This window comes from Podarcis filfolensis (assembly GCF_964270895.1).
Source record: "Podarcis filfolensis genome assembly, chromosome: 7".
Lineage (NCBI taxonomy): Eukaryota > Metazoa > Chordata > Lepidosauria > Squamata > Lacertidae > Podarcis > Podarcis filfolensis.
Window position 1 is genome coordinate 31136737 of NC_139603.1, and position 18970 is coordinate 31155706.

The 18970-nt window shown below is 40.7% G+C and overlaps 1 protein-coding gene across 40 annotated transcripts in view; it reads left to right on the plus strand.

Moving 5' to 3' along the window:
- Positions 1-18970, plus strand: part of ATXN1 (ataxin 1) — a 309255-nt gene that overhangs the window by 149177 nt on the left and 141108 nt on the right. For all 40 annotated transcript variants that reach the window (XR_014550591.1, XM_083623800.1, XM_083623781.1 and 37 more), the window contains one exon: positions 14635-14739. The gene's annotated coding sequence lies outside the window, so the exon portion shown is untranslated. The remainder of the gene's footprint in view (positions 1-14634; positions 14740-18970) is intronic.

Below are 18970 nucleotides of genomic sequence, written 5' to 3' on the forward strand. Positions count from 1 at the left end.
TAATCTTGCTTTTGTCTTCTGATGCCTGTAAATAAGATGGATGGATTGGACAGAGTAGCTAACGCAGTCAGTGCTTAAGGTTCTTGCCAGACATTTTTCACAAAGCAGTGCCATTTCCTTTACTAAATGTCATGTGTATTATGTAAGCATTCTTCAGGAAGCAACATTAGCACAGGGGGTAAAAGTAAAAAATGTTCAGGGCTCTAAAAGTGGTTGGTTGTTGTTTTTAAATTGTTTTGTCACACAGTGAAAATGTTTGAGCCCAAGCTGTGGTAGATGAGAAGAGTATCCATCCAGCTTTCCTTTCCTTAGATCTTCTGCCACCTTCTAAGGTAATGATTTTCATTCAGAGCCAACTGTTCTGTTGACATCCAAACCCGGGGAAGTGGGGCATAGGTTGTCTGTGTTAAAGGCATTGCCAGTGGGTTTGGAAGGAGAGGCCACCATGTAAAGAGAACATGTTCAAGAATGTTGTTCTAATGTGATTAATGGAAGAGGGCAGCAATGAACAGCGATTGTTTTTCATATGATGAAAGTCCAGATGAATTCAACTTAAAAATAAATCAGCATCCCTCCATCCTTCTTTATGCAAGCCTGAAAAAAGCTGCAGCTTGATCTCTTGTAGGAAAACATATGTTTCCAAGCCTCTTTTATGCTTCTTAGGTTTGTCCCTGGGAGTAAACGGTGATACCACCCATAGTATAAGACCTGAATGAAATGCACCCTAATCATCACCATCTATTTTGCAGTGGTAGCACTGTTCCTAAACATCAACATTTCTTCTTTTTTTACCCAAAGGTCCCCTTGCTACAATGCTACATGATAATTCAGCATCAAGGTAAGGTGGCTTTTGGGTAAGAGAAGTGGCTGCCACAGTAGCCACCTGCCCATTTTATGAGGGAAGAGATACTAGCTCCTAACATGGGGAGATTGCTGTGACTAAATGTTATGAAATGCATGTTTCACCATATACCGTAAGCCATTACCCATATTTCAACTAACCAGAAATCAAGAGATGGTGGAATGGAATTTTTTCCATTTCTGACAGATCAACATGTCATCTGCCACTAATAGATTTGTGTTAATTTTTATACTAGGTTAATTGACTTTTTTTGTACCAGGAGTAAGACGGGGTGTATCCCCAGAAGTGGTTTAGCAGATAATATCGCAGCAACTCATCTATGTGAGTTGGTTGACATTATAAATGACATTTACTGTAACATTGGTTTATCTGGATCAGGAACTGCTGTTTTTAGAGAAGTCATCAAGAAAAATGTATAATTCAGGCCATTATATTTTATAAACATAAATTGTCAATCTAAGACAAAAATGCAAGGTGTGTAACTATTTGAAAATGAAAACCAGGTTCTCATGTGACAGGTCAGCTTTTTCTCCACTATTCTTGAGAAGTTTAAATCTGTCTCAATCATATTCTATTTCCTACAATTGTCCTTGACCAATGCAAGTTTTGTTTTACTGTATTGATACAAAAAGCGTCAATAATGCTGCTTATACAGTATCATGGCTTGTTGTTTTCAGAATTAGATTGGTTCATTCCTGAATTGTTTGTCAAGTAGTGAGAACAATTGAAGCACACTATATAAATTCTCCTTCTCCTCCCTTTCCTCTAGAGACCAACTTGTAGTGTTTCAGCTATGTGGCATTAAAACGCTGTAATTAACTCTTGGAACGGCAGCCCAGACATTTTTAAATAAAACCATAAATGGATGAACAAGCCCGAACCTTTGGTAGGTTTTCAGCACAGAGGACGTTACCACCATAGTCTGTAATATGTAAATACTCTAATAAAGCTAATACATTGATCTGTTCATGTGTATGTGCACACATGACTTTAACATTCTGCAGACAGATCCATCCTGTGCAAAAGCAGATCTATGCTAGACATTTGTACAGAAGTAGTGAGATGTTGGAGATTTGCATAGATAGGGTGAAAAGGGTTATACTGGATGTATATATACACACACATACATACCGTATTTACTCAGGTCTAATGCTCACCTTTTTTCGGCCAAATTACGTTGCGAAAATTAAGGTGCTCATTAGATTCGATGGCACATTTACATTCGCCAGCAAATACCGTATTTTTCGCTCTATAGGACGCACCGGACCATAGGAGGGGGAGAACAGGGGAAAAAATTCTCCCCCTCTCTGCTCAGCACCCCTTCAGCAAAGTGGGAGGAGAAACGGAGCCCCTTCCATTTCTCCTCCCGCTTCGCTGAAGGGGTGCTGCGCAGAGAGGAAAAACTGTGCAGCGCCTCTCCAGCGAAGCGAAGCCTGGAGAGCAAGAGGGATGGGTATGCACTGACCCCTCTCGCTCTCCAGGCTTCAGGTGGCTATCCGCAAGCCTTCGTAGCGCAGCAGGAACTTGCGCTGCGCTCCAAAGGCTTCAGGCGGCTATCCCTGAAGCCTGGATAGCGAGAGGGGTTGGTGCACACCGACCCCTCTCGCTCTCCAGTCTTCAGCGAAAGCAACGCGAAGCCTCCAGAGCGCAGAGGGAACGCTCCCTCTGCGCTTCAGAGGCTTCGCGTTGCTATCGCTGAAGCCGAGGAGCCTGCATTCGCTCCATAGGATGCACACACATTTCCCCTTAATTTTTGGAGGGTAAAAAGTGCGTCCTATAGAGCGAAAAATACGGTACTTCTTTGGTTTCAAGGTTCTGAAAATTGAGGTGCCGATTAGATTTGATGGCACATTAGACTCGAGTAAATATGGTATGTACGTGTATATGTATTGAGTTGTCCTTGTTTTTATTTTTATTTTGATTATGTATTTTGTGTTTTTATATTGTGATTTTATCCTGCAGGCATAGGGCAGTATACAAATTTAATAAATAACACTTCAAAAAGCTGTTCTTATATTTGATTGTCCTGTTTCTGGCAAAGCCTTTCCTCCTCCCAGGAAGGGAAGGGGTTGTGATCGGGAGACGATAACTTTCTTCCTCTTAATCCCCATCCAGAGCTTCTAGGGTACTCTTGAGTTTGCCTCAGAATACTGTGTGTGCTTGTGTATGTATACTACTTTCTTGCAGCTCTTCTATACCACCAGTGTCTGTTTTCTTCTTCTTCTGTGTACTTTACTCTTGGGAATAAGTCCAGTATCTGACTTTATTGTTGCTAGTAAGTTTCCCTAGCAGCAGCCCTGTGAAGTGTGCACCTCTCTTCAGTTGAAGAGCTGTCTTCATTGCTAGTGAAACAGACTCCTCTTACACATTTCCTCTCTGTTGTGGTTTGACATTGCTGTAGAACCTGGTTTGCATACTTACTCATCTTCTCTTAGTCCTTTGAAATTGGTACGCTTGATGCTCACAGCTTCACCCAGGACGGTGTTATGTGTTTTGTTTTAACTAGTTATAATTTACCTTCTGATTTTTCAGTATCCAAGGTGATTATGTGCGCTCTCTCTCTCTCTCTCTCTCTCTCTCTGACACACACACTCACTTTATTTGCTTTGTAGATCTTTATTTTGCTACAGTTCATGGCTTCCATGCATTGTGTAAAAGTTCCTAAGTTAGCTAGTTTTTTAAAATCTTAAAACATTTTTCTTAATAGCTGAAGCATTAATTACTAAACTGTGAGTAGTATGCTGCACATGATGCTTCCTGATGTCAGAGAAATGAAAGGATTCATCTCGTTAAATTGTAAAGCTTGAATGCAGAAATGGGGCAAAAAGCCCTTAGCTAGCCGTATTCTCTATTACAGACAGGGTGCCAATCAGTTGTGTGTGCATGCACAGTTCCAAAGGCCCTAGCAGTAATGTGGGGAGGACAGGTTGTGTTACATCTCTCACAGGAAACTCAATTGATCACTTTACTGGTTTCTTTTAGCTGTTAAGTGCCATGTTTGTAACCCGTATTTTGAACCTGCTGGTAGGTTGCCCAATGTAGATTCAGGCTGATGGTCAGCCGTTAAATCCCTGATCATGTGGCCATCTTGGGAGTTCTTGCCCCAGCATTCCTGCCCATGCTCTGTATCACCCATGATAGATACCTGAAACAATTCTTTCTCTTCTTCTGTAATGTTGCTGGACTACAACTCCTATCAGCCCCAGCCAGCAGAGCCAGTAGTCAGGGGTGATGGTGCTTGTAGTCCAATAATGCTGGGCTTCAGTTATGTGGACTGGTCCTTGAATTTTGTTTAATTTTTCAAGTAAGGAAACCTGTTCCTGGGCCTTTTATGTGATTACTGTGTCCTTACACAGATACATTGAATTAAGTTCCTCTAGGATAGCGGACCTTATTCCTTAGTGTGCTTTGTGTGAATTCAACATGAACATATGTTTAATATATGTATATTGGCACTTGGTTTATAGGAACTACTTTCTAGTAGTCTTCAAAGCCTTCTTGGGCAAAGTGCTTACTCCACACAAGTTACACAAGTCAGAAACTTTGAGAAATTGAGACTGTATACCCTGTGTGCATCTTGATTTGCATCAGCTTCTGAAACTTCACGTAGAGTACATCTTTGTCTTGCTTATAAAGTGAATTCTGTGCATGCATCAGAAAAAGTGTGCGAGCTGTACTAATAAGCAATAATATTAAGTGTTTGATTTTTCTTTCTTGGAACTTGTGTGTGTGTGTTGGTTTAATTTATGTGTATAAATGCTAGCTTACTCGAGTATTGTACCTTTTTGTTGTGTGGTTATTAGTTTATCACAAATTATATGTTATAGTGGTACCTTGGGTTAAGTACTTAATTCGTTCCGGAGGTCCGTTCTTAACCTGAAACTGTTCTTAACCTGAAGCACCACTTTAGCTAATGGGGCCTCCTGCTGCACTGCCGGAGCACAATTTCTGTTCCCATCCTGAAGCAAAGTTCTTAATCCGAGATAATATTTCTGGGTTAGCGGAGTCTGTAACCTGAAGCGAATGTAACCTGAAGAGTATGTAACCTGAGGTACCACTGTAGTCATAAAAGTAAGTATTGCATATGCATTCCAAGTGCTTCCTCAGAAGTAAATCCTATTGAGTAGTTCCTAGAATGTGTGCTAAGAATTGCAGTTGTAGTTTTTTATTATTGATTTTTGGTCCATGGGGTTATCTTGTTATCTTGCATACTTCCGTCATCTTTGATTAAGTGTCTCCGGTTCTTTTATATTTAGCATAGCAGTTGGGTTCCACCAAGTGTTGCATAGTTTTCTACCAGGTGCTGATTGTATAATTTTTTAAAACAGCAACACATGCAGTATCACACATTGGGTATGGAAATGCATGATTTGTGTTTTTAAAGTGGCAGTTCTCTCTTAGGTTATTATTAACATACTTTAAGCATGGGTATAGCAGAAACCGTACTTTTAATTATATGCAGTAATTCAGCAATGAACTTTACTGTTCATTACTGTCTCTCTGTAGTGTATTCCACTTCATAATAAGTCTGAAATTTCAACCAGGGTGTTTGGTATCATCACAGACTGAAGATGGAATTACAACTTTAATTTAGGTAATTTAATTCAAGTGCCTTCTTGCTGCTCGAAATCCTGGAAGTGATGATGACAATTGTGGGTATGTTGCAATGCTTTTATTTTGGAACCCTTCATCTTCCCATTCTTTGAAGCTGAGCTGTTCAATTAAATATCTACGTAAAAATGCCTTTTGTTGCAGCCTTGTATACATCTCTTTCACATGATCAAATTTTGGTTTATTAAGCCAGGATGTGCAAGAGTTTTATGTACCCACACACAGCCACCTCTTTCTTGTGTGATTGGGCTAACAGACTGGGAAGCCACAGTTGACCATAGTCTCATGTTACAAACTGGGAATTATGGTTCACAGCTTCCAAACAAAGCAGGAGTCATAAGCCAACTTTAAACCATGGCTTCATGTCCTGGCTTGTTTGGAAGCCATTGCCCATAGTTTTCTGGTTACATCCAATGAGACATAATGGTTAAACTGTGACTCCATGACTTTGTTCATCACTTGCATGAAGTGGAGGCTGATTGTGTTTCCAGCAGTTAATACACCATAAATAATAATTTTGTATTGGCATATCTGTCACTGCTATTCTAAAAGACGTTAGTGTTTTTGGTTGCTATTATTGTTTCAGAAACCTTGTCTATATGTAGCCACAAACCCTGAGAAGATTGTGGGATTTCCCCCACCTCCCTGAGTTTCTGATAGTCATCTGGCCTTGTGCTCATTTGATGAAGAAAACCTTGGCCACATGAACTCTGGCATCTCTGGAGGTGGGGGAAAACCCTGTATTCCAATTTCAGTGTTGGTGGTCACGCAAAAGGTGCTGGTTGCTGTAGTTTGAAAAACAGTCCTGAAGTAGCTTGGAGCATTCTGCTAACTTTAGATTAAATATACCATTGCAGAAGCTGTTGTCACAATACATATCTTAAAATTGGGATTTGAGTAATGTAAGTAAGATTTTTGCTGCTTTTCTTCTGGTGGACAAATTGAAGACTTAAGTGTGTCTAATATTTTTGCTACTTTTTTTTAAGAAAATGAATGGTGGTGTCATATTAACAAGAAGAGATTGGGAACACCTTTAGAAAATTATTTTACAGGTTGTAGCATTGCAACATGAAAATGTAAACTTTGCAGAAGGGGGAGTAGCTTCAGGAATGGTTCACCTTTATATATTTGATTGTGCTAACCTGGTATTGCTAACAGATTTTCAAAGGATTTTACAGAAAAAAAACACCTAAATAGAAATATACAGGGGTCCATTCACTGTGTCTCCAAAGTTCAAGAAGAATTGCAGAGGCAAACTTGCACCCTACTTCCCCAATTCCAAGATGAAGGTGGCAGAGTTTGATGCTATAAGCACTGAACTATGGCAAGGTTTGCAGTTCATCTTGTCTTATTACTTTCCAGACCTCTACATAATTAAGTAGAAGTTTAGCGATTAAACAGCTTCATAAACCACCTTTCGGGGCCATGCCCTCACAAAGCAGCGTACACTGATATGGAGATGATTTATACCATCTGATGGGCACACTTTATCATGAAACAGCATCTAGACTTTGTAGGCCTGATAAAGCCTTATGATTTCCAAATTAAGGAGCAGCTCAGAATTTCGTAGCTGAAAACATATTAAGGAAAGGCAGCCTGGAAGAGAGGTGGTTTTAAGGGTCACTTGAAAGCCTGCACTGAAGTGGCCAAGTGTAATTCATTCAGGAGGGAGTTCTGTAAGTGTGAAGGCCCCATTGCTTGTGCCCAGCAATCTTGATGGTGAGCACATGAGCTGGACCTCTGCAGCTGTTCTGATGAGTGGGCAGGGTCATGTGAGTGAATCTGATCCTGCCCATCTCGGGATCTTGGAGAAATCTCTCTTACTACCGCTGAGGTTTAACATCCCATGGCTTTCCAGGCTTCTCTGAGGCCTTGTAGGAGGTCTAGGAGATCCTGAGAGATCTTGCACTTGTGAACTCCTGAAATTGCAAAATATGGATAATGCACATTGGTATATAAATAAAACTCTATTTTAGTCTTCCTCTTCATTGAAAGTGATCATATCTCTTGTATGTCAGCTGTGGATGTCAGACTGATGGATTCCCTTTCCCTCTAACACAATGGTTCACAAAGGGTGTAGTGTGCCACACTGGTGTGGCAGGAGAGGGCAATCCTAGTTGTGATACAGAATCGCCATTCGAACTGTGTGCTGGAGAAGACTCCTTTGTAATAAAGATTTTAAAAAATGGTGTGGCACGAGCAAAAAGTTTGAGAACCACTGCCCTAACCCAACCTGGAAGATATTCTCCTTAATATCCGTTCTATGAAGACTGGCTGAGATTATTTAGTGGTGAAAGGTACTCTACCTATTGTTATAAAATCACTTTCATTCCATGCAAACCGTTCCTTATGTTAATGAAGTACATATCATTCCTTTTTAAAGACAGGTCACTTACAATTTAAGATATTCCAGGGGAAAATGGAATCGGAGGTGCATACCACGTGGTTAGTGTCTCTCAATACCAATTTTCATAAGCATGTTCCTTCTACTCTGCACAGCTTAAAGGGCAGAAGAGCAGACTGGGTTCCCTAAATTCTCCTTCAGTCCCAAAGCCATTACTAGGCAGCTAAGTCCAAGGCTGTGGTTAGAGGTTGAAGAGGGAGTGAAAAATGTGTTTTGCTTTCCTTTACCTTTCTATGTCATGAGTTTACATAATGCCTCACACTGACCTTTGGGGCATCTGGCTCAAATTAAACCCATAATATTATCAATGTGGTCTAAAGCTTCTGCCTAATATGACTAACATATGAAAATCTGCCCAATATTTTGAAAGTTTTGATGTACTTTTTTGACTTTTAGCAACTGGAATGCATATCTTCCTTTTTTTAAAAAAACAAATGTACAAATTCAATATGTCCTGTGACACAGCTCAACTTTGGAAGTCATGTTCTTCCCCTCTCACAAGGAAGTCTCAACATCTGTCTGTGGCCACGTACATAATAATGTATGTTTCTCAGTAATAAAACTATGGTGTTCTGCCTATGTTTAAAGGCATCCTTTTCCTTAAATTGCTTATGAGATCTGGTTTGGGAAATGGGACCAGTGTTAAAAACCATGAACAAAGTCAGCAGCTGCCACTGAAGAAAAGGAGCAGTTGGTGGGTAAGAAATCCACTGATCTCCTTTTCTTTCTTTTTAAATAATTACTTATGGATAAGCCCCTTCCTGCTACTTGGCTATGTTTGCCGCAGGTATATTCTGTGAACATTTGAAGTTATGTAATTGCAGTTTACCGTCACATTAAAAAATGACTAATGACATAATTTGTGTTTTCAAAATACATAAACAGCTCAGCATGAGAGGGTGATATTTTCAGGAGACAAGGGTGAAGTGCTAGGGTAGAAGGTGGAGATGGCTGATATTTCTCTTTAATGAGCTGTGGCTTACATATCCCTTTGAATAATGTATATTGTTTGCTTATGTTCTTCCATATACATGAGCTGTTTCACACCAAGATCTAGCCATAATTGGGAGCTACGGTAGTCTTGTATAACAAGATGTTTCATGTATTTTAAATAGCTGTCGTCGTTGAAAAAAATGACTGTTGGACCTTAAGCTAGCCTTGGGGGTATATAGCCAATTCTGTCAGAACAGCTTCCTCTTCAGGACTGCTGTCAAACTTACTACTGTCTTCCCAGGACAATAACCCAGGAAGCAGTTCTGGAACTTCCCTCTCCTCTCGCACCCCTCTCCAAATCCATAGTGGGTGGGGAGATCTGAGGCACAAACAAAAACCATTCTGCTAAGAGAACTACCACGTTGGATACTGCCCATGGGAACCAGATATCCATGTTGATTTCAAGTCTGGTGTACTTCCCAGGTGTGTTTCAGGGGGTTGACTGACTTCACTGTGTCATTTCTTCTTCCTTAAAGATGGAATTCTTCCTCCCATGAATTTATGTTTCCAGTTGTTTCATGGAGAGCATTCCTGTATCATAGGAGGGCATACAATGAGGAAATTAATACAAAATGAGAACTTTTCCCTCTAATACTCCTAGCCATACAAACTGGTGTGTGTCAATTGTACTGGAAAAGGAAGAGATGAACCTCCCCTCACCATGGACTGCTTTACCAAAGAGGATTCCTCAGGGAAAAACTGATGGATAGCAGCATGCTCTGTATCTAGTGAATGTGTAGTTTGACCCCTTTCCCAGTCCTGATGGTGGTTTTCCTGTGTGCTTTTGTATGTTTTTCTTTAAATTGTGAACTGTGCCCAACTTTACCTCCTTGATACATCATGTAGTATTACTTAGAATGTGAAAACAATAACAACAAAGTCTTGTAGCACCCCTTTAAGGTGCCACAGTATTTTGTTGTTTGCTGCAACAGATTAACCCAGCTACCCATTTGCAGCCTGGCATGGTGGCAGGGAGCCGCCAACATCTCAGACTCCAGCGTGGCTGGGAAACACTTTGCACAGGAAGACACAAACAGGGAAGACTTCAGAGAGCCAATCAGCATCATTCTAGGCTCCCTGGGGTGTGTGGCCTGGAAGTGGACCAGACCAAAGTCTGTGCTGTCTCTGTCTGTTCTGCTCCTGGGACATAAAAGGTGGTCCTTGCCTGCTTGCTCCACTTCTGCTTCAATTGACTTTTCAAACTACCTACCCTTTGTTGTTTACTTTACCTCTTGCTTCCATCAGGGGAGGGTTTGTGATCTAATGGCATTGCTATGAACAACTGTTGGTCCCTGTTTTTTAGGGTTGGGGAGGAATTTTGCCCACAGGCAGATTAACTTTGGTCCTGTGCATTCTTGCTTACCTCATAGTAATTGTCATAACTTATGACGGTAGGAGAGGTATTGAGCCAGTTACTTAGGAGAAAGGGACAAGGCAGGGTCACCCTGCCCCATCTCATAGGGTGATTCCCTTAAGAGATTCTGGAGGGCAGCACTTTCCATCCAGAAGTATATTGTATATTGTAGGTTGTATATTGTAGATAGTAAGGTGCTTAACTTGAATTGTGCCTTGCTGTTGTATTAATACAAAACAAACAAGATAAATTTTAACAGGGAGAAATGTAAAGTATTGCACTTGGGCAAAAAAAATGAGAGGCACAAATACAAGATGGGTGACACCTGGCTTGAGAGCAGTACATGTGAAAAGGATCTAGGAGTCTTGGTTGACCACAAACTTGACATGAGCCAACAGTGTCACGCGGCAGCTAAAAAAGCCAATGCAATTCTGGGCTGCATCAATAGGAGTATAGCCTCTAGATCCAAGGGAAGTAATAGTGCCACTGTATTCTGCTCTGGTCAGACCTCACCTGGAGTACTGTGTCCAGTTCTGGGCACCACAGTTCAAGAAGGACACTGACAAACTGGAAGGTGTCCAGAGGAGGGCAACCAAAATGGTCAAAGGCCTGGAAACGATGCCTTATGAGGAACGGCTAAGGGAGCTGGGCATGTTTAGCCTGGAGAAGAGGAGGTTAAGGGGTGATATGATAGCCATGTTCAAATATATAAAAGGATGTCACATAGAGGAGGGAGAAAGGTTGTTTTCTGCTGCTCCAGAGAAGCGGACACGGAGCAATGGATCCAAACTACAAGAAAGAAGATTCCACCTAAACATTAGGAAGAACTTCCTGACAGTAAGAGCTGTTCGACAGTGGAATTTGCTGCCAAGGAGTGTGGTGGAGTCTCCTTCTTTGGAGGTCTTTAAGCAGAGGCTTGACAACCATATGTCAGGAGTGCTCTGATGGTGTTTCCTGCTTGGCAGGGGGTTGGACTCGATGGCCCTTGTGGTCTCTTCCAACTCTATGATTCTATGATTCTATGATTAATACACTGAGGGGAAAAATAAATTGTGGAAGAGGAGTAGGCATTATTTCTGGGGTTAGTGGAGAAGTGAAAAGTCAGTGATACAATTTCAAGGAGAACTTTTAAATAGAATTTCCATTGTTACTGATGTACTGCAATTCCCCCCCCCCCATTCTTTGTATACTGCAACTGTTTTAAAGATGGTGCATGGCCTAGGGAACCCTCTAGTGACTTTCTCTGCCAGGTGACACACTTTTGTTCCATCAGTTGAGTCACTGGATTGCAGGGCTCATGAATATTGTGGTACTAAATTAAATAATGGTGTAGAAGTGGGAATGCAAATGAAAAGAGGAAAATACTTTAATACACACAATGTCAGTAGTGGACACTGTGAAGCACAGTCATTTAGGAACTCCTTACCTCAGGTTTCAGCTTCTACTTTATCCTCGATATCTGGTTTTGTCTCTGCAGGATGTTTTTGATTTTTTTAAAAGTGGGGGAGCATTCATCAGTGCAGTCCCCACCCCAGTTTTATTACATCATATTCCCTTTTTGTAGAATGAGACACACTGAAAGTTGCTAATTGTCTGTTACGAGTAATTTATTTGACTATGGAATAATTATCATTGATATCACTTGACAAGTACGTATAAATCAACATGACCTTTAACTGCATCGGTTGTTTTAGAATTGGTGTAAAGAAATTCAGGGAACTTGGATGATTTGGTGAGTGAGACTGCTGACCCAATGCTGAGTTGCAGGGAGAGGAAATATTGACCAATCCAAATTAGGTAACCGAAAATTATGCTTCCTGCTGATAAGCTACTTTTCATAGTATGCAAACATAGCACTCGAGGTAGTAAAACTGTGAGGCAGCTATACTATATCTTATTTAGGAGCTGTAAAATGATCCCATGACAGTAGTAATTCATTCAGTTTCCCACAGAACAGTTTTGTTATGAGGGTTTTGGAAAGCATGTAGAGAAAATGCAGTCATGACCCAGCAAATGTTTTTAACAGTTTTATTAAGCATTAGACTGAAGCTTTTCCTTTGAGTGGGTGAATATGTGGATTAATATAATTCAGCTGTAAGAAAGCCATGAGAGCTGCCAATATGTATTAGGGTAATGAACAGCAGCTAGCATTTTGATGTGTGTTTATCCATATAGGCATAAGATGGTATCCAGTTAAGTCATAGATTTTGACAGGTCCAAGTGGAGTATGATTTAGTTGGATACACCCATGTGGTTTCAGAATAAGGTGAAAAGAAGCAAGAATTCAGTCGAAGATGCAGTCAACCTCTCTTTGAGGATTGATCTATCAATTGAAGGCAGCTGAAACTGAATGCTCTTTCATTGTGAAATGTAAGACACTATACCCTAGAAAGATATCAAGCCGGAAGACAAAGGAGTGTACAGTAAAGCAAAGCTAATGAGTCCAATAAACAGCCCCAAGGTTATAAGTGATCTGTCTAGGGGGATACATCTAGCAGAAGATCTAGAACAACTGCAAATGTTTGCTTGTTGGACAGGCACTGAAAAGAACCAGTTGCCCCATTAACCTAAAAATCTTCAAGCATTACAATGCAAAGATGTTTTGATTTGCTTTCCCTGGTAATTTGTACAGTGACATCAAAAAGTGGACCTTATGATAAGGCTTTGCACAGACAATCAATGAAAAGGGAGGAAAGGGCTTGCAGGAAAGTTGAATAAGTTCTTTGCATCTGTTTTCACTGTGAAAGACAGGCAGATTGTTGTGCTTGAACTAACTTTCTGAGGAGCTGAAGCAAATAGTGATGACAAGAGATTTTGTTCTAGGCTATACTGACAAATTGGAAACCAAATAAAACAGTTTTGCTCTGAAAGGTCCCAAGTGGAAGATGGTGTGTTTAATAAGAGGGGGCCTGGAATTGCAGGTAGATAAAAAGGAATAATTGTGGTGGGCGGGGGGGGGGCAGAGCAAAATGCAGAGATGAAGAATAACGGAGAAGGAAGGGTGGAAGGAAGAGAGATGTAAATATTCAACATTTATTACTGAAGTTAATTCTCGTGCTTTGGGGGGGATCTCTCATATAATATAGCAGTGAACTGATTCTTATTTTATGGCTTTATTCATTTTAAATAGGCTACTTTCCTAATTAAAAAAAAAACTTCACTTGAATGCCACGTTGTGCTTTTGTAGGAGCCAAAATATTGCCCGTTACTGGCCAGAACTGGTTAGTTTCAGCAAGGTGGTGGCCTCATTTGCCTTCCAAGGTTGCAGTGCTATATGACATCAGTTTTGGTGATGTGGTTACTGCAGCCAAGGGCAAAGCTTCCTGCGTTGCATTGCCCTTAGTCTGAATAGATGACCCTTTCTGCACACTCTTTTGATATTATCCCCAAAAGCTTCCAAAAGGGGGAAATGATTTTACTGCCATCAAAGAGTGCCCCCAACTCCTGTCTCACCCCTGTTGTATCCCAGATGCCATCAAATAGGGACCTGTGATACACATATCACAACACTTCATGCTTTATTTGATAAGGCAATGAGTGTTTACTTGGTTCGGGGTGGGGAGATAATATTTTCCAAGCAACAATTTGCTGTGTTTTGAGCTCTGGGGAAATGACATTTCCTTACAGTGGTTGTGCTCCCTTGATGGAAACTTTCTGGAACTCCTGCAACAGCTAAGAAGTGTGTGCAGAACACACACAAAAAGTTGTCTAGGTAAGCCCCAGTGCAACTGCAAAAAGAGTACAGTGTGTGAGTTCACCCTCCGCTGAAGGGATAGAAGAAAGATTTAAATACTTTTAAGAACACTTCTTTGGCAGTCTAAAGAAACAGTGATAGGTGACAGTATAGTGTTAAATGATCAACACAGGAAGAAGAGCCCCCTTTCTCACTGCTTGGATTGCAGAAAACTGATCATGTAAAGAAGAGTAGACTCTAGGTTGATGCTTGCTAAGCTGATCTTTGATGTGGTCATGAAGGAGGTGTTGAATGCAGCAGAGGCGTGAGGAGGGTGAAGGTAACCTTTAGATTGGGGAACGAAGATTGTGTAGTTCATTTGATTTACCTTCTTACTGCACCATCCATGTCGCTTATCAGAGTGATTATTTTTCCAGATTTCTCTGTGGTTACTTCTGTTTTCTATGTGTTCATAGTCTGTTTAATCAGCAGTTGATCATCAAAGAATGTTAACAACCATGCTAACAGGCAGTGTTTGAAAAAATCCATTTAGGCTGTGAAGATAACAAAAGGGCACAATCCACAAAAACGACCACTTCTTCTCCCCACTTCTGATTCCAAAACTAGCTTACTTAAAGTTATCAGAAACACATTGCGGATAGTGCAGGGATTTCCCTGCCAACCACTTGAAGTGACATTTCTTCTCTGAACATTTCTTGTTTTGTTTTTAATTCTAGCATCCTTGAGCACAATGAACAAGTTTTAATGCACAGACTCCAGGGGAAAGTGCTGCAGCACCTGACCAAAGGAGGTTGCACCTAGGAACACTCCTGCTGTTTGAAGTAAGTAATGGGAGTAGTTTTGTTACGAGGAAAATTGCAATTGCTTTATATATTAATTTGTGTTTGTGTGTCTCAGAGGCTATGCTGCTGTTTGGTAATGCATGGAGAAGAAGGATCAATTAGAGGGTTAGATTTGATTGTGGCAAGTCTATGTGTGTTGAACTTTGGCCTTTCCCAATCATGTAGGATGAGGATGTGAGGAAGAAGGACAGCTTTTAACAGCAAAAGAAGTGCATGGACAGGTGGTCCTCACCACACTTCCATGACCACAGCTTACTTTCCTATGGCCTGTCCCTTCAGATGCCTTTTCTCCCTTTCTCTTGACCAAGTTCCTGATACAGCAAATGAGCTCAGCTGGGAAGGGGAGGCACTTGGGGAGAGGGGGCTGCAAGGAGGAAAGTGACAGCAGCTCCCTGCTTGCATGTTCCTCTTTTGCTATGAAAATCAGACTGCACTGAACTGTTGCCTTCATGTCCTGTTTGAGTCTGTCTCTCAAATAGCAGCTTGGGCTAGGAAAGAAGTACAGTGCTTGTGCACAGATTCACAAGAGTTTTATTTAGGTCATGTCCACTTGGAGTTTTTTTCAGGGCTGGGATATGTCCATCTCTGCAAGCCAGAACGTATCAGTGATAATTCATACAGCAGGGCGGAGGTAGGATGTATAGCTTGCATGTCAGGGATATGCAAATTCAGAACCAGTTCCAGGCTTGAAGGAGCTTCAGGCAAGAGTTATACCAATTGGCTCAAGGCTCAAGGCCCAAAGCCCTGCATTTTCCCATGAAAAAATGGGAGTATGTAGAGATTTTTTTTGAGAAGCACTATCTTTCACTTTGCATCAGATTTACTCAATGGAAATCAAGCAAGGGAGTTTGACATTGCAACTTGGCTTAATCAGCTTCTGGCACCATCCCTGCTTCTTCCTTGCTTCCTAACCACACCAAGAATAGTGGAATAAGTGAATTATGGATCAAGAGAATAGGCTTGTGTAAAACCCAACATGGCACTTGCTTCCCACACTTCTAGTTTAGCAAACTGAGCAATTGCCTTGTAGCTCTTCCCTAAAAATACATTTTGTTCCTTGGTTGCTTTGCAAAGAGCCAGCTGTTATACTGAACATGCTTTTCTGCAATGAAGCCTATAGCCAAGCCTCAACACATGAAACTCAAAACAATTGCACATTCTTCCCCTTTCTACCTTTGTCTCCATTTTTCTTCCCTTCCTTTGTTTCCCTATGTCATAGTTGCAAGGGATCTGCCCTCATGCGCACTGCAAAGAGCAATGCTGTGCTATACATTTAATTTTTTAATTTACTACTATTACCTATTGATACATAAGATACAAGTCTCAAATATAGTACATAAAACTAAATTATTTTAAAAGATATAGGCACCTTAAAAAACCCCTCATTAAAAATCACAGTAGGTGTATACTTATATCAGAACCAACACCAAAGTCACAAAATGAGGGAGCAAGCTTTTTGAGTTCTTCAGAATCCTTCAGGCTGGATGTTCAACAAGCCTAGGGGTAGTTGAAGCCAGCTATTTCAGGAAATAGGTATAACATATAAGAATTGTTGAGCTCGAGTTGATTCTTGGTTTAGGGCTGCTTCTAGATTTGGAGGGAGGTTTGGCAAAGTGCTAACTGGTGGCCCACACAGGGCTTAACTGTTGGTGGCAGCCAACAGCCGTGCTCCTAACAGTGTGGGCAGCTAGGTGAAACTACCATGTAAATTTCCCATACAGCATTGTGGAAGTTGTTTTTTTTTAAGGAGGCTAGACCCAGCTTACTTGCTGCTGCTCAGAGTTCCAGACTGTGGACAGGAAGGGTGGGACCTATCAAGGTGGTGGGACCATGGTAGCTCCCCAAAGACAGCAGCTACTGACCCTGGCCCTACTATTGGTGGTAGCTGACTACACAATCTCTAATGGTTTGGAGAACGACGCCAGGGGAGCACTTTGCTTAGCGATGCATCTGTAGAGTACTAGGGTTTCAAGAAAAGTTGGTGGCTTATAACGGCATATTCTTCTGCAATTGTGTGGCTATTGGAATTGTTTTATCAAAATATCAACATCCTTGCAGAATTTTGAGTTGTTTTTGTCAGCTCTGTATTCATATTTTGACTGTGCTCGTACTATTCACCTCATGACAAAAGGTTTTAAATGACATGGTTAGAACAAAATAAAGTCCTCTTTCTGCACCATGGCTGTGAATGACACTGGAATGTTTGAAATAGTAGCATAATTAGCAGCTACGTGACTCAGACTACATTGTGCTATTTTTGGTTTCGTAATTAAAAAACAGAAAAAGACAACTCAATATGAATTGTAGTGAAATGCTTCACCTCTTTCACCCTTTTCATCGTCTGTCCTTTTATTTTTATTGCATTAGAAAACTGGGGACCTCTTCATCTTTCTTTGTTACATGGCCTGGGAGAAAACAATAGTTGAAAGATAATGAAGAGAGAAACAAAAACCTTGCAGGCTTTTCCCTTGTTAGAAACACAGTGCCTTGTTACACGTGGCAAAATAATAGAAATCACTGCAAACTGTTTTGTTCTGATCACTGCATTTGCTGCTTTTGCTTTAATTTGGCAGAGTGGAGTAGCCATAGAATGAAAACAGGCGTTTGGTTTCAGCACAGCATAGAACTGTTTCTGGGGAATTCCAGCACCAACTTCACTGTTTTGGGGCATTCCGATGAAGTATCTACCTTGCAAAAATTATTTGCCTTGAAAGAGGTGTGGAGTGGCTCAGTAGTCCTAAATATCAATAGTCTTGAAGAGAAAATTGGGGGCAGGGGGCGGAAACCGGAGCCATTTTTTGTTGTCAGCATTCATTTTCGTGGAGAGTCTCCACTGTTGTAATCTCTGATCCCCTAGCTCCTGTGTTAGATGCAAAGATATGTTTTTTAAAAGCCACATTTCAGAGCCGTGTGGTCTGTGACTACCCATAGCTCACCTTTTAACACCTGTACCTAAATGCCATGCTTCAAGAGAGAGGCTGAAATACCGCATGAGACCTGTTTCTACCATGCCTTCATAGTCCTGTGCTAACATTTTTAACTAGGAGAAGTTTTGCTGTGTTTATTCCAAAGAGTCAATGAAATACATTTTGTTGGACTGATGTATTGCTAGTAGGTTTTTGAGTTGTACAGAATGATTCTTAATGGCTCATTGAGAGAGTTTGTGTAGCTCAGAATTGTTTGGCATATCAGTTGACCACCAATAATTCTTTAGTATATGTCCATAGTCATATATTCCATGAAGTCAAGGTGGCAACACACCTTTTAAATGTGTCGCGATGTCATCTGATTTGAATTATTGTGACATATATTTATATTTGTATAATGCTGGTAGCTACCATTGTTTCATAACAGTAAACTGGCTTGATCCAGTGCATAGGTGCATCTCATATCTACCACCACACATGAGATTCTCCCTCCCCTATTGATCTACTACTGGTATATGTGTCAGGCGTGGGGGCTATATGTATGTATTGCCATACTCTGGCATTGATCGGATCATGTACCCGAGACTTGTAATTAGCACAACCCGTCAAAGTCCTGACTGTATTAATGTCATAAATAGTTGATCACAATTTTAACATTAAAAAAACCAACAACAGATTTGTTAAAGAGCATATATTAACTGATCTTTAGCTGGAATGTTGTTTGGACAGTATACTAACAACCAAACTTAGGCGGTAATTTGGAAACAAACTGTATCACAAAGGAACTTGCCTGGCTAGTTCAACAATGGAATCCTCCATTGGATTTTAACCCAGACTAACCCCACCACCCCAAACTCACAACAGTATTTTTGTTTGTCGTTTTATCTAATATAATACATTTTTTCCTTTTTTTTTGTTAATGTATGCAAAGTCACCTCTAATGTATGCATTTTTGCACATATCTTTTGGTTGGAAACATCCAACATAAAATTTGGTGTGAATTAAAATGAAAACCAAATTGAATACCTCCCTTGTCCCTAGTTAAGAGTGTCTCCAGTGTAAGCAGTATGTGTTATAGGTGGCAGGGAAATGTGCTTTCAGATGTATGCAACATTCTCAGTGGTGCTTGATATGCCTTGGTGAAGCAATTTGTCTTCGCTTATTATCTTATGCACTACCATAAGAATTTCCATCATCCACCAGTGTGTCTTCTTACATTTGACAGGTGCAGAAAGATACAACCAGATGTTCTCTCACATCACCATTGATATGTAATATTATGA